Source organism: Physeter macrocephalus, chromosome 2 (assembly GCF_002837175.3).
Source record: "Physeter macrocephalus isolate SW-GA chromosome 2, ASM283717v5, whole genome shotgun sequence".
NCBI classification, from domain to species: domain Eukaryota; kingdom Metazoa; phylum Chordata; class Mammalia; order Artiodactyla; family Physeteridae; genus Physeter; species Physeter macrocephalus.
Genome location: NC_041215.1, coordinates 24331898 through 24347073, shown reverse-complemented (window position 1 = coordinate 24347073; position 15176 = coordinate 24331898). Strand labels below are relative to the sequence as shown.

Sequence of the window (15176 nt, the reverse complement as noted above, 5' to 3'; positions counted from 1 at the left end):
AGGAAGGAAGGAAGGAAGGAAGGAAGGAAGGAAGGAAGGAAGGAAGGAAGGAAGGAAGGAAGGAAGGAAGGGTGGGACCGGGGCAGGGGGAGGGGAAGGAAAGGGGAAGGGAAGGGAAAGGAAGGGAAGGGAAGAGGCCCACCTCAAGTACACGTAGCTTTCTAACTTGAAGATGGCAAAATGAAACCATGGGAATATGAAGAGACAACCAACTATCTGACTTTGGAAAGCTAGTCAGTCAAAGTTAGAACAATTTGTTTTTCATTTTGGATATCCAGCCGTGTGTTAAATCCACCTACTAATTCATATTAAAAATGTAAAAATCTATAATTTAGCACTGATCACATAAGGAAGAGACTTTGGTAGTGTTAGCCTGAAACATTAAGCTCTTTCCAGAACGCAAAAGACATAATAAAGAGCATCTAATAGTTGTGTAACACCTCAGAGTTAAACCAAACCACCTCATATATACCCTTTAACACACTCACAGCCATGGGGACATAGGACAAATATTCTGGGCCCCCTTTACAGACAAGAAAACAGGCTCCAATAGGTTACGAAGCATCCTGTTAACAGTTAGTGGCAGAGCCAGCATTTAATTACAGTGTAATTTCAAGTGTCATGCTCTTTTCACATACCCAGTTACTTCTTTTGGACTTTCCCATGCATCTATAGATTTAGCCTTACTGCTAATTCTACCTGAGAATCTGTGATCTTTATCCAACCATGAGCCATGCTGCTGACAGCATCTCTCCCCAGGCTCCCTGGCCATTTCTCCATTGAGTGGACGATTTTTATCAGAGATGTCAGATCTGGCCTCAGATGACTGTCTGCACAACAGGTTTAACAAACCACAACCACTTCCATAGTTAATGATGATTCAATTAGTTCAAAACATAAACATACACCTACTACAAGCTAAATGAAAATGTAGAGGCCCGCCGTCTGGCTGACAGCCGCCCCAGTGAGCCCTGGTGACTTCAGCTTCTGTGATTTATTTACTCATTTGTTGTCTGGTGGTGGGAAGGGTGCACAGAATATACTGTCACTTTAGATAGCACTTCGGCAAATACCATAACAACAGTCCCAGGGACCGCTAGCAGCTTTTGTTCAGGACTAGCATACTAAATTTTATGGGGGGAAAAATAGCGTCAGACAAATCACAGGGTTTTAAAAGAACATCCCAATTTGTTCACAGTTTAGCGTTACTACTGTCAGGCAAAACATATAAAACTCTTCTTTTTCATCCCTGGATTTCACTTACAAAGTGAACTCGGAACACAGTAAAACCCCCAAGATTAAATGTGTATGACGGATAAGAGAACAAAGTGTTTTCTTTATGTCTCTAATATGAACCACGACCACTGGCGTATCAATTCACATCTACTCCACGTTATTCTTCACTCAAAACACTCCTCAATATTGCCAACTATCTTCCATATTGAACAGCTCTGTTAAGGTACATTAATACATTTTCAGATGATGCTTTTACTGCCTGTTCCACTATCAGCAACATTTATTTCCTTAAAACAAAAGTTTTTTTTTTTAAGGGGAAACTCTACTGTGGAATAGGATGAGCTATAATTTTCATTAAAGGCATGCTTCAGGTGGCCGGACATCTAAAAAAATTAGCAATAAAAATGATGTCCTTGAAGCCCATAAATAGTTGTCTGAGTGTAACCCGAGCAGAAAGAAACCAAAAATGGTAAGACTGTTATGCAGATGGGGAATTTTCAGTGGTTAGTGCTATACTTAAAGGCTTGGACATGGTTAGAAATAATTTGTAAGTTGACATCAAAATTTGTATTCAAAATCTCTCTCTCTTTTCCTCTTCTAAGGCCTCCTCTCTCCCATTATCCTAGTTTTCTGAGAGAATTCATGGGACGGGGGAGCCAGATAGCCTCCAGAGGGAAGCTGTGGAATAAGCAAAGGCCATCCCCAAATGAACCGGTAATTTCAGCCATTGACTAGTTAGTGGTGGATGGGTGCCTATATTACTGATGTCTTTATATATACATCTCAACGGCCATATGTCTGCAATTCCTGGACAGAATTCTAATTTAAAGTAAATTTAAACAATTTAAAATTTCCTATCCCACTGTCCCCATAAATACGTAGGGTCAGGTGACCAATGTATCCAAATTTTGTTTCAGAAAATATGATCAATACTATATATATATTCTTGTTTTGACAATTACTGGCAGATAAATATTTATATATCTTCTGAGTTTGTTAAACTGAATTGGGAAGTCTCTGCTATGAAAGAATTCTTTAAGTGTTCAAATACAATATAATAGTAATAATAATTGTTATAAAAAATAATAGTTCATGTGGAGAAGCAAACTTATCATTCCAAATTCAGTAAACAGATGTTATATGCAGTTTAGTAGGTCCCAGTTATAATGTAAGACTCTCAGGGGTTGGAATGTTTTATATATCACACCCCCATCACCACACCTTGCACAGCACACAAAACACTTAATCAATGTCCAGTGCTGCTGAATGTGATCACGCTGAATGAAGGATGACATCGCCCCAATTTACCTCTCATGACACTGTGCACAAGCTTAATGCTGAACTACTTAAATATTCTTAAGTACTTTCAACAGAAAACTATCAATATTTTAAGCCAGTATTTTGCTATCAGAAAGATAAAGCAATGGACTGATAAACCATTTGCATAAAAGGTGAAAGCACCACTGCATTGATTTCCACTCCTAGAAAATGAGATTTTGCATGTTTATCCTTTAAGGGACAGCCCCAGCACACGCATCTCACAAAGAAGCCCTTTTAAGCCGTATAGTTGTCTACCCTAAAATGCCCTGGGAATTTCTGGAGACTCACAGGCACACTCCTAATCAAGATACTCAGTTCCTCCCTGCTTTCTCCTTCCTGGAGTTACCTAAAAGAAAAGCTCTAATGTGGTGCATTAGTTGTACTTTTGAAAGTCAGAGATGGATTATCTAGTTAATTCTCTTGGGGGCTCATGTCAGAACAGAGAGCAGCTTCACTTATTTGCACCTAAATGGAACTTAAGGATAAAGCAAGAATATTACTTTTTTTTTTCTAGTATAATTTACATAATACCTGCTCTCTCTAGTCAGGCAAAACCCAATGCACAGCATAGGGCCCAACTGTTTGAGGATTTTACGGAATAAATCTTGCCAGCAATGTTGTCCTGGTGTGCATTTTGACATTAAAACTCTTATTTTTATCCCTAACCCCTGAAAGTGGCAGAAAGCTATCACTTGAGGTGTTTCTTTGGCATCGAGTGGGACGTACATCCTGACAAGCTGCCTACAGCCACAGTGGGTGTAGACAGACAAAGAGCTACTTGGTGAAGACAACCTGTAACCCTGCCAGATGATTCATCTTGGTGAGAGAGAGAAGGAGATTCAGATAAATTAGCAAGAAATAAGCATGATCCTAATAGAAGTTAGAAAAGTCAGAATATTTTATATATATATATATACACACATATACATATTATATATATATACACACATATACATATATACATATACACACACACATACATATGAAAAGTAATATAAATGTGCCTAAAAAACTTGAGCAAGCCTTTTCTTCATGAAAAAAATCTCTGTGCGTTTCAAGAATAATGAACCAGCCAAGTTTTGGTTCCTGAAGCAAAAGGCTCTCCCAGAGGTCTCCCAACTTACTCGTACAAAGAGTCTTCTAGATACCAGCGACGGTCATCTCAGTGCTAAGCAACTTTCTGTTGCCGCAGGGAGGGAGGAAGCATAAAACCAGCTACTGAGCGGATTTCTCGTCCCAGGTGTGCCCCTCATGGGCAGGGCTGCCTTGATCCCTTGGGTATCTGTGACATTGTTTCCTCACGTGCAAAATGATGCAGCTGGATACTGGAGGTAACTTTCCTCCTTCTGAGCACCTGAGACTTGCTAACTATCCTGTTCATCTCTGTATAGTGACTGACCTTCACGTGTCACACTACAACTGCTTCCTTAGAAAATCACGGATAACAGAGGCTGGCTACCAGGTACCCAGCAACATCACAATAAACAGTTGGTAAAAATGCCCTAAGCTCTTGGCTACCCTAATACAATATGAAATGATCCAACATCTTCCAAGCAGCCCTGGTCTCCAAGATACCAGATCATCCCTTTATTGACTTTTCCTATCACTAAAGACACTAGCCCTGAAGCACTCTGGCTGTAGCTCTTGCTACGCCGTAAGGATGCTGCCCAGTTTTCTCAGTCTCTCAGCCCATCAAACTCAGCTGGCTTTGCGTGTCCAGAATGACCCCAGACACCGATAAGAGAGTCAGAAGCAATTATGGTTCAGGCCACTCTGGAAACTCAGCTCCAAGTGGAAGGTTTTGAACTTGTTGGGCTGAGAGGGGTTTGAGGAACTCAGTGTGAGGGGCAGCCCTGGGGCCTGACTGCCCACATTCTCTCTGACAAGTTTCCAGTGTCCTTCCAGGGTCTGCCTTGCATTATGTCAAGGACAAAGTCTTAGTTTGGTAACTCTCTGAAACTTGCTAATCGTTAGCATTTTTAAAAAGGAAAACAGGCCTCAAGCTCAGTTAACAGACAACACTAATTAGGGTGAATTTAGAATCTTGTCTTTCTTTCTTTGTGTCCACAGGTCCCTCCTATTTATGCAAGTGAAACAATTTTCCATCTCCAGCAAGGCCTTCCTACCAGCAGGGTTTCTGTTTCCCCAGACATGTCCACTAGCTCTCACTCCATCGGTCCGGGCCTCTGAACTGGGCCCCACCCTATCCTCCAATCATTTTCCTGAGCAACTCACTCACCCACCTACCTGCTGCACGTCCTCATGGTCTCCCAAAGTCTCAGGCAGCCTTCCGATCCCTCGCTGCCCCCTCAGCAGTGAGGTCATTACGAACCCATGGGCTGAATGTCGCTGGGAGGAAGGTCTCCAGGGCCCTGAGAGCTTAAGTAAATCCTCAAATATTACATAGCTTGTGAGTGGCTCAGTCAGGATCTGAACCCATACTGTTGGCCTCTAAAGGCTTTCCGCTTACCCATAATTCTCTGATTTCTCTCACTATAGTACCCACAATCCTCTGCTCTACCTCATGGGAATACCCACAATCCTTCACTGGAATACCCATCATCCTCTGCTGTACCTCACCAGAATACCCATCATCCTCTGCGGTCTCTCATCAGAGTACCCACAGAACAAAAGGACCTTTCCATTTATCTGAATTTTAATGTCTTTCAAGGGCCCACTCAACTCCTACCTTCCCCAGAAGCTCAATATGCTTCCTAAACATGAGGCAGCAGGTTGGCTACTTTGAGGGAAATGCTGGCGGTAGGTTAATGAAAAGAAGACCCTGGTTGGAAGAACCTTTACCATGATGAGCAAGAAAGGAAAAATATACAGCTGAATCTAATGCCTTGTAGCACAGTGGTTCTCAGCCCAAGCTGCACATTAGAATTGATCTGTGGAGATTTAAAAATCCTCATGCCCAAGCCACAGCCCAGATCAACGAAATCAGAATCCCTGGGATGGAACCAGGACATCATAAGTTTTTTAAACTCTCCAGGTGATTCCAAGGCACAGCCAAATATGAGAACCACTAGTAGAGAATGTAATTAATGCCACCCCTACAAGACTATAGGACTTGGAATCAAAGGACCAAGTCCACTGTGACCTGACACTGTATGACACTTATAAAGTCAACTGCCTCTGTGGAACTCAGTTTCTTCATCTATCTGTAAAGTGAACTTGAACTTTTTGCCCTTCCTATTTTGAAAGGTTAGTATGAGGATCAAATGAGATGATGCCGTGAAAGTGTAAGCTGTACATATTAATTACTATTGTGGCAATTTTCACTACTGATCCTCCAATGGTGATGTTCAAATGCTCCGGAGAGAAGAGGTAATAAAAATGCACAGAGAAGAAAAAAATCCAGTAATAGTTGGATTCGAAAAATTAGACATAATGACTCAAGAGAAATACAGCCTAGTTCGTATCTTAAGGAGATATGTACAAGTTATTTTGTAAATGAAATAAAAAAGGCTGTCAGAGAACACTTGCAATGGCATTGTTTTCAGATCATCACTTACAGTAGAAGCTTACTAATTCAGACTAAGGTATAGGCTTGGCTTTAATGGGGAGAAATGAATTTACTGCGCTACTTTATTAATTTAGCGTAGATACAAAATTTATTAGGGTGTGGTGGCAAACCCAAGAGAACACACTTGGAAAAACATCTATTTTGATCAGTTTACAAAACAATGGAACCATCACGAATTGTTACAGATATTTGGCTGTTTATTTAAACAGGGGAAGAATCTAAGTCATTTTAAGACCCCAATTCAATGGGCTTGCTCCAAAAGTTCCTTTCAACTTGTCAGTTTGACACCTGGTGCATTCCACAGAAGGCATAAAGTAAATGGCACTAGGATCATACCAGGCCCTCAACAGTTTCTTATGATAGTACCAGCCTGAGGTCTGGGTCCTGAGCATATGCAGGCGAGAGGACAAAGAGGTTTCTTGCACCCCTCTCCAAGGTGAAGTCTCACCCAGACTTAATAAACAGAGGGGATTATAAGCTCCTAAATTACTTTAGGAAAATTATTTTCCTGTCTCCTTTCCTTCCAAACCCCCAATTCTAAATTTCAGTTTTCTGAGATGGGCTGATGGAGCAAAGCCTGCAGATTTAACTGGGTCACACTAACATGTGAAGGACTCCCCTTAAGTATGTATCTTCTTAATTCTTTATTTCTTACATAGAATGATGCTTTAACGGACGAAATTTCAGAGAAACGTACCTAAGTGAGAAAATATTGGTAGATAGGGTATGGGCACGACAAGATGGCACAATGGGAGAAGATACCACCAAAAAGGCCAGACCTGTCAGGGGACCTGATCCTGGGTTTAGCCCCCCTGAAATGCCCACAGTTCTCATAGCTTCATCATTTTCTCCAATTTTGAACCTTTAGGTTTTTCACACTTTCTGTGGTGCTAGCCGATAGGGTAGGCTAGAGTGAGGTGGGGTAAGAGGAAGCATCTGGGTATATGAAGAGAAAGAACAGATGAGTAGATAGATAAGGCTAGATGTTTAACAATAATAGCTACTGTTTGTTGAATATTTAACATGTGTTATGCACGTTATCATACACTATCTCCAACTGTTAGATGAAATCATGTCTAGTGATGGACTTTGAAAACAGCAACCTTTCTGTTTAGCCTTATTCTACCCATTACAGAGAAGAGAAAAGTGAGACTCAAGTCAATTAAGTTACCCGAGATGACAAAAGCTAATTGAGTGAGAAACATGGGACCCGCTTCCAGGTCTCTCTGACTCTGAAACGTTTTCTTACTTAAATTCGCCTTCATGCATTCTCCAGCCACAATCCCTTATACGTGGGGTCTCTGGAAGGAGAGGGGCCACCAAGAGCTCACGGCATTCTTTTTGATGGTCTACGACTTTCCTTTTCTCAGATTGCTTCTTCCCTTTATTAATCTGAATTAGCTTTTCCACAGGGCCAAGAAGAAAAACTGAGCACTGCTGGCATCTATGTTTGAATAAGTGGCCAACAGACGGACATGGGGGAGGGGCAGGGGACAACGTGTATTCAGTCACTGTCTCCATCCTTCCCGAGCCTGAGGTGTTTACACAGCCCAGGGCCTGGGGGAGTGCAAATCCTCCACCTTTGGACCCTGGCACAGCTGGCATAAACCTCACGCAAACTAAGATTAGATAACCTCTCCTTCCAGGCAACAGCAAAAGTCTTAGCGGGAAGTAAAACAAACCCTGAATCTCCATTGACCTTCCAACTCCCCTTCACCCTGTAAGTCACACTTCCTTATGAATCTTTTCCCCGCACTCCTCACAGAGTTGAGCTGGCTAGAAAAGATCTTCCCGATCAAGGTGTTGACCGATTCACAAGCCTAGTGACATATTAGAATCACCTGGGGAAATGTTGAAAATTACCAGGGTCGAGGCTCAGCTGCTGGAGACTCTGTGGAATTGGTCTGGGCTGGGGCACAGGTGGGTTGAGAACCTGATCATCGTCTAACCCTTGTCTTATAGTTGAGGTTTGAGGAAGGTCCTTTCTTGGCAGGTGGCTACTTTTCCCAAGCCTGGAAGCTGTTGTCAGGCTCAAGTACAAGATTCTAAGCCTGCAAGGGCTGTGGTCCTGCCTCTTCAGATGTGCCTATCAGGCCAGTGAACACCTGAACGCTGCATTGGCTTCAACCCAGACAGCAGACCCCTACCCAGACCATTTTCCTCTCACCCCACACCTGGTGATTCTTCTTGCCATGCTGTGTTAGCTTGTGCGTGCAAAATCAGTAAGGACAACACAGCTGAAAGGTTACAGTATAAGAGAGAGCTCAGCAATAAAAGAATTTTTTTTCCCTAGCAGGCACTTTCCACTTCTTTCTTAATTATTTCCTAATTCCAATACTGTCCATTTTCCCCCCACACACAATTTTATCTCTGTCTCATAAAGCATTGATAAGCTAAGCCCTAAAAAAAATAAAATTTAGTTTTGTAGCCTCATGTGAGTTAAGAAAACAGGATCAAAGTTCAAGGATTGATATCATCGTGATTTTGCCCTGTTGAAATTCATTTGTTTCCTAAGAGGAAGAAATAACTGATATGCCTGGTTAATGATCTGACGTGCCCAAACTATTTGCCCAAGCGACACAATTACGAAAGGGCAACGTTCTTTGATTTCTACCCATACAACCTCCTGACCTGAGACACCGTCTGGGGCTTCCAAAACAAAGCCGGGCCCTCTGCTGAGATGAGCTGAAGAAAGCAGCTCATGTTCATTGACAATAAGCAGCTCACCTGTATGAAGAGAAGGTGAGTTTTTGGGGCACCATTTTATTCATAGGTTACATATGCTTCAACAGAGAGACCACATTCTGCTTTTACTTGATAAGAGTTCAGCTCTGGGTCAAAATATCTAACAGGAAACGTATTCGTGTCTGTGCACAGAATGTAGGCAGAAATTGAGAATGGGAAGGAACAGTCAGAACCTATTAAGCCAGGAATTTAAAATTTCCATGAAGAATGTAGATAACTATTTAAACTCTGAGTGATATTTGAAACTCCTCTATTCCTTTCAAAGTATTTCATATGACTTTGGAATTACAGAGGTGAACCCTGTCCTTAGCGTGCTAACAGAGACTGTTTTGAAAACTTCTGGAAAGTATTTCTGTAGGGTGTAAAATCATACACTCATCTTATAGAATACTTTCAAAGAGAAAAGGAATATTTTATGAAGGACAATGATTTTGGCTGCACTGAATCTCATCACTTTGGCTTTAAGAAATCCTGCCTCCTTTACCTAAACTTATTATATGAAGAGAGGATGTTGCTTAAAACTAAGCAGAAAGAGGAAGGAAGAAAACCGCTTCCTTGAGGAACAGTTTCAGAAACAGCCAAACAAGACAGATCATTCTAAGTCTGAAGATAAAGGAAGGCGCCTGGATAGCTGAATCTGTTAAGGTTTCCTAAGGTGATTCTGATACTCAGCCAGGAAACAGAGTTAGGAACTTTGCAGCTCCTGAAAACCACAAATGGCAGTTTTGCCTTGCATTTACATATGCTCAAGAAAAATAAATGCTATTATGTTAGAAGCTTGGAAACTCACACTTTAAATATAGTAGGAATATTGTTATTTTAAAAAGCTTTCTTAGAAAGGTATCTTTTGTGATTATTTAATTTTTCAACCCTAACTTTTCTTTCGAGTGCACTTAAATTTTTGAATTTGCCTAAGGTACACTTAAGTCATTATAGGGAAAGAAGGTGAAGTTAAAAGTAGAAAAAAAAAATCCTATGCCTGATACGAATTATCATTTATAGACATTTCTCCAAAGAAGACATCCAGATTGCCAAAAGCCACATGAAAAGATGCTCAACATCACTAATTATTAGAGAAATGCAATCATAACTACAATGAGGTATCACCTCACACTGGTCAGAACAGCCATCATCAAAAAATCTACAAATAATAAATGCTGGAGAGGGTGTGGAGGAAAAGGAACCCTCTTGCACTGTTGGTGGGAATGTAAATTTGGTGCAGCCACTACGGAGAACAGTATGGAGGTTCCTTAAAAAACTAAAAATAGAACTACCATATGATCCATTAATTCCACTCCTGGGTATATAATTTGAAAACCATAATTTGAAAAGATACATGTACCCCAATGTTCTCAGCAGCACTATTTACAATAGCCAAGACATGGAAGCAACCTAAATGTCCAGCAACAGATAAATGGATAAATGGATAAAGAAGATGTGGTACATATATACAATGGAATACTACACAGTCATAAAAAAGAATGAAATAATGCCATTTGCAGCAACATGGATGGATCTAGAGATTATGTGAAGTATGTCAGACAGAGAAAGACAAATATCATATAATATCACTCACATGTGGAATCTAAAAACAAATGATACAAATGAACTTATATACAAAACAGAAAAAGACCCATAGACATAGAAAAAAAACTTATGGTTACCAAAGAGGGAAGGGGAGGAGAGGGATAAATTAGGAGTTTGGGATTAACATATACACACTACTATACAAAAAAATAGATAACCAACAAGGAGCTACTGTATAGCACAGGGAACTATACTCAGTATTGTGTAATAACCTATAAGGAAAAGGAATCTGAAAAAGAAGATATATATACGTGTGTGTGTATATATATATATATACATATATACATATATATACTCACTTTGCTGTACACGTGAAACTAATGCAACATTGTAAATCAACTATACTTCAATTTAAAAAAATTCTAATTTATGAAATACAGTAATATCTCTGCTAGTCATGACTTGAGCTTCAATGAGGAAGGCCCCAGCCTACGTCACATGTTTTCTGTGTACATAAAAGAATCTGGATATATATTTGATGATTGACAGATTTTAGGATGACTAGAAAGGCTCCCTTTCCCCAAGCATCACCCGTTTAATCACATCTGAGACTACTTTTAAGGAACTATTTAAGGAAAAAGTCATTTTGATTTTCAATTAGATCACTTGGAATGGAAATAAGGTGGGTATCAGACCGTACTGCTTTAAACACAGGCTAAGAGATCAATACCTTAGCTTAGGGCATCATTAGAAGAGATGGAGCTGGGCTCGGAAGCTACACAGCTCAGGCAGGGCTCTCCACGAAGATGGGAAGAGTAAAGGGGTGAAGAGAGCTGATTGTGGACACTGTTACAACAGGGCTGCATACTACGTCAACCTCTCTGTGCCTCTCCTGGGACAGTGACACGCTGCACGCACCTCCTGACAAAGTTCCTGCGCTCCATCTTTGTGGCGACCTACTCTGCCTGCCTAAAGGGTGCCAAGTCGCTTGAGGGACCCAACACTGGTGATGTGTGACTCTGGGCAGGCAATCTAACAGCTCTGTACCTCAGTTTCCTCTTTTGTAAACTCGAGACATTTCAAATGGTTCTTGTGAAAATTCAGTGAGCTCACACTTGTGAAATGACTGGACTCTGACCAGTAAGTACATAGCAGCTGCTCAGCGCACGTCAGAAGCGGGGCCTGGGGTGGTACGGGGGCGGGCGCAGTACGGTAGGGTGATGTGCTCCATGCTGCATTTTGTGTAGACCAGGCCTCACGGGATTGCACAGAAGCATCAAAATCCCAGAATTCTAAGAGCAAGAAAAAACCACTCAAAATCATCTTTCTGTGTGGACGGTTGTTGCCCTGAGTCTAGCACGTGTTTTACTTAATCCATGTATAAAAAAAAATAAGCCAGTATTTACAGACTAAGAAACTGCTCGTAAAAACTTGAACTTTCATCTTCTTTTGAAATGTATGGCCATCTGTCCACACTGGTGTACATTCTGAGTCATCTGGATCTGCTGCAGTGGGGCTGTGACGGCTGCCTTCAGACCAGACAGAGGCTCTTTGGTCAGTCTGCCATAGTCTCCACCACTCCCTACTGCCCTTTGGAATTAAACCAAGTGTAGGCTGCGACTGCATGGTTTTTAAAAGCAAGACTTTTGCCTTTGAATAACAAACAAACAAACAAAAAACAAGCAAACACCACGTCTCTCTGTACCTATTTCCTTATCAAAAGTGGAAAATTAGAATGTAAAGCCCCAGAGGACACACAACTGTTCTCATACCTGGCCTACTTTAACCATTTACATTATTTGGCAATTGTAGGTTTTTGTGTTTGTGATCCCTAAAGTAATCCAAAATCTCTTCAATCACAAGTACAAAAGAAAGGAGGAACCCAGAGAGTTTAAGTGACCGTCTGAGGCCAAAAGTCTCATTAGTGGCAGAAGCTGTACCACATGCAGGTTTTTTTTCCCCCTCATTAGTGCTTCCATTTATCTGTCCATTTTTTTCTTTCTAAATAAATAAAGCTAATGGGTTCAATTCATGTTCCATAGAGAAAAGCAGAGACAAGAGGAAATCTATCAGCTACAGCAAAGCAGCACAAAAGGTAGCTACAGACACAAGAGGACTTTAATGGATAATCTATCATTAGTATTACGATTCTCTGTATCTTTGGTTGCCTGTGTTGAAATACTTTGACAGATGAAGCTGAAGGCGTATCGTCCTCTCAACTGGCTGCTCCATTTCATTTACGCTGAATTGCCCCCGTTCATATCGAGTCATGAATGTTTTTTCTAACATGTTTCCTAACTACTCAACTAAATGAAATGGTAACCTGGGCTTCAAGAATGTATCACATGATACAGAAGAAACCCCCAAATACCTAGAAAGAATGAGCTAGAGAAAGAAACAGACAGAGCAAGAGGGAAATGGAAGATGGTTCTCCTTTTTCAGTTTCCTCTACAGACGATCTTTTGAGGTCTTTTATTTTCCCATAATGAAAGGAATCTATCCTAGGTGCTAGGTATATCACTTTCCCTCCGTATATCGGTAATATTTCTCTTACTCATGGGCTTGTCTCTCCCATAGAAGAAATGTCAGGCACAAACATTATAGGGCTTATTAATTGATTTCAGTTTCCTTTCACTTATTTTTGTATTTTGAGACAAGGATTTTGTGAGCTGGGAAGTTAGGCTCTGCCATCCGATTAGCCCACTGATAACTGCTCAGTTTCATTCTATGTATCTCACTTAGGGAAGTCTGAGATTTATTTCTAGTTCTACCACTTAGCATCTGCCAGAGTTGAAACAGTCCTCTTTGAGACTCATCCTTAAAAATGAGCAGGTTAATATCTAATTTAGAGGCTGCTGAAATGAACACATGAGATCCATTTTGTGTAAGCACTTTGAAAACTGTAAAGCACCAAACATATGTGTCGGGACAGTATGATGGTTATATTAAAATACCAGGGATAGAAGATGTTCCGAGAAAGGCAGGCTGTGGGGTGCCTGACTCTTGAGTCCATGACAACAGAGACTAAAAGAAAAGGTTAAAGGATTGTTGAAAGGAAGTCCTAGAAAGGAGAAGAGTCTCTGGGGAGAGCAGTGCGGTAGGTTTGGTGGCATCTTCCTTTCTGTTCCCAGAACTTGTGCAAGCTGCTTTGTGGGCTCCTATCACATTGTTGCATATATTCAATTAATTATCTGCCTTCCCTCCCCAATTTCCAGCAACCTATAAACTGAGCTTTCCAGGAAAAGGCCTCTTTGTATCTCTAGCACTTAGCTTGGCATCTGCGAGGTACTGCCAGCCTGCTGGGTTCATGTGTTACTTAGTGTGATAGAACAATGTCCCTCGCCTATACGTCCACATCCTACCTAATCCCCAAAACCTGTGAATATGTTACCTTACCTTCTATGGCCAAAGAGACTTCGCAGATGTGATTAAATGAAATATCTCGAGATGGGGAGATTATCCTGGATTATGGGGATGGGCCCAATGTAATCACAGCCTCTTTATAAGAGGGAGGGAGGAGAGTCAAACTCAGAAAAAGGAGAAATGACAATGGAACCAGGGTTTGAAGTGATGTATTTTGAAGATGGAGGAAAGGGCCAAAAGCCAAAGAATGCTAGGATCTAGAAAAGGCAAGGAAATAATTCTGTCCTGCAGCCTCCAGAAAGAATGCAGCCCCGCCAGTACAGTGATTTTAGACTTGTGACCTCCACAATTATAAGAGAATAAATTTGTGTGGTTTTAGGCCATTAAGTTTTTTACAGCAGCAATAGGAATCTAACATACGTAGGTCCAAAAATAAATGAATAACTGTCATTTGAATGAATGAATGAGCAAATGAATGGACGGATGAATGAATGGAGAGGGCTCTAAATAGCCAGTGGAAAGGCCTAGGTTCAAGTCCCAACTTAAGATGATATCTAGCTACATAACTTGGGCACCATCATTCCATCTCTCCAGAAATTCTCCACATAAAGAGTCGAGGCCATGGAGTCAGACTGACTACAGTTCGAATCCCTTCTAAGCTACTTCCAGGCTGCATCTTTGGGCAAGAGGTCACCTCTGGGAGCCTATGTCCCCGTCTATCCTCACTAACGTGAGGATAGTGACAGTACTTCCTGCACAGTTGCGGGGACCGACTGAGCTACAGTCTAGTCATAGTCAATGGGACTCTGAACTAGACAAATTGGAAACTGTAGTCACATAAAAATGGCATTCATGTCACTTCATGCCCAAACCTTGAAATGATGCAAACTCTCTAAACTACAAAAAGAGTCAAGAAGTGCACAGTGACAAAGCCGGTGAAACCACTGACAGCCGCAGGGCGGGTCTGTCTCAGCTGCTGAACAGAAACACCTACTGACCTTTGAGCTGGTCCAGGTGAAATTATACAAGCTCTAAATGATACAAATAACCAACTCTGGGAAGTCTTCAGGGACACGCCCCTTGAACAAACTATGACCACCCTTCACATGCACGCTTGGCAATTAGCACGCTTGGCAATTAGCACCCTTCACATGCATGCCTGGAACTCAGAAAGCTGTTCTCTACTGTTATTAACTGGACGATAAAAAGCCTCAGAACAAACACTTCCATGATGGAAAATAAGACCCACTCGAGCTTTCCTGTGGGTCTCAGCTTTGCATGGGCCTCTGGCTCCTGTCTGAGAAATCTTATAGTTGGAAAATCTGAGTCGGGTGTGCTAATAACCCTCCATATTACGAAGCAATAAATTTCCCAGCTCTTACCCAAAGCAAAGAATTCGGCTTCAGGGAGGGTTAACTGTGCACTCCACTGGTTTCACCACACACATCTTGCACAG

At 41.3% G+C, this 15176-nt stretch overlaps 1 protein-coding gene across 8 annotated transcripts in view; it reads right to left on the bottom strand.

The window, feature by feature from the left end:
* Window positions 1-15176, bottom strand: part of NCKAP5 (NCK associated protein 5) — a 1103171-nt gene that overhangs the window by 323590 nt on the left and 764405 nt on the right. The gene's annotated exons all lie outside the window — the stretch shown is intronic.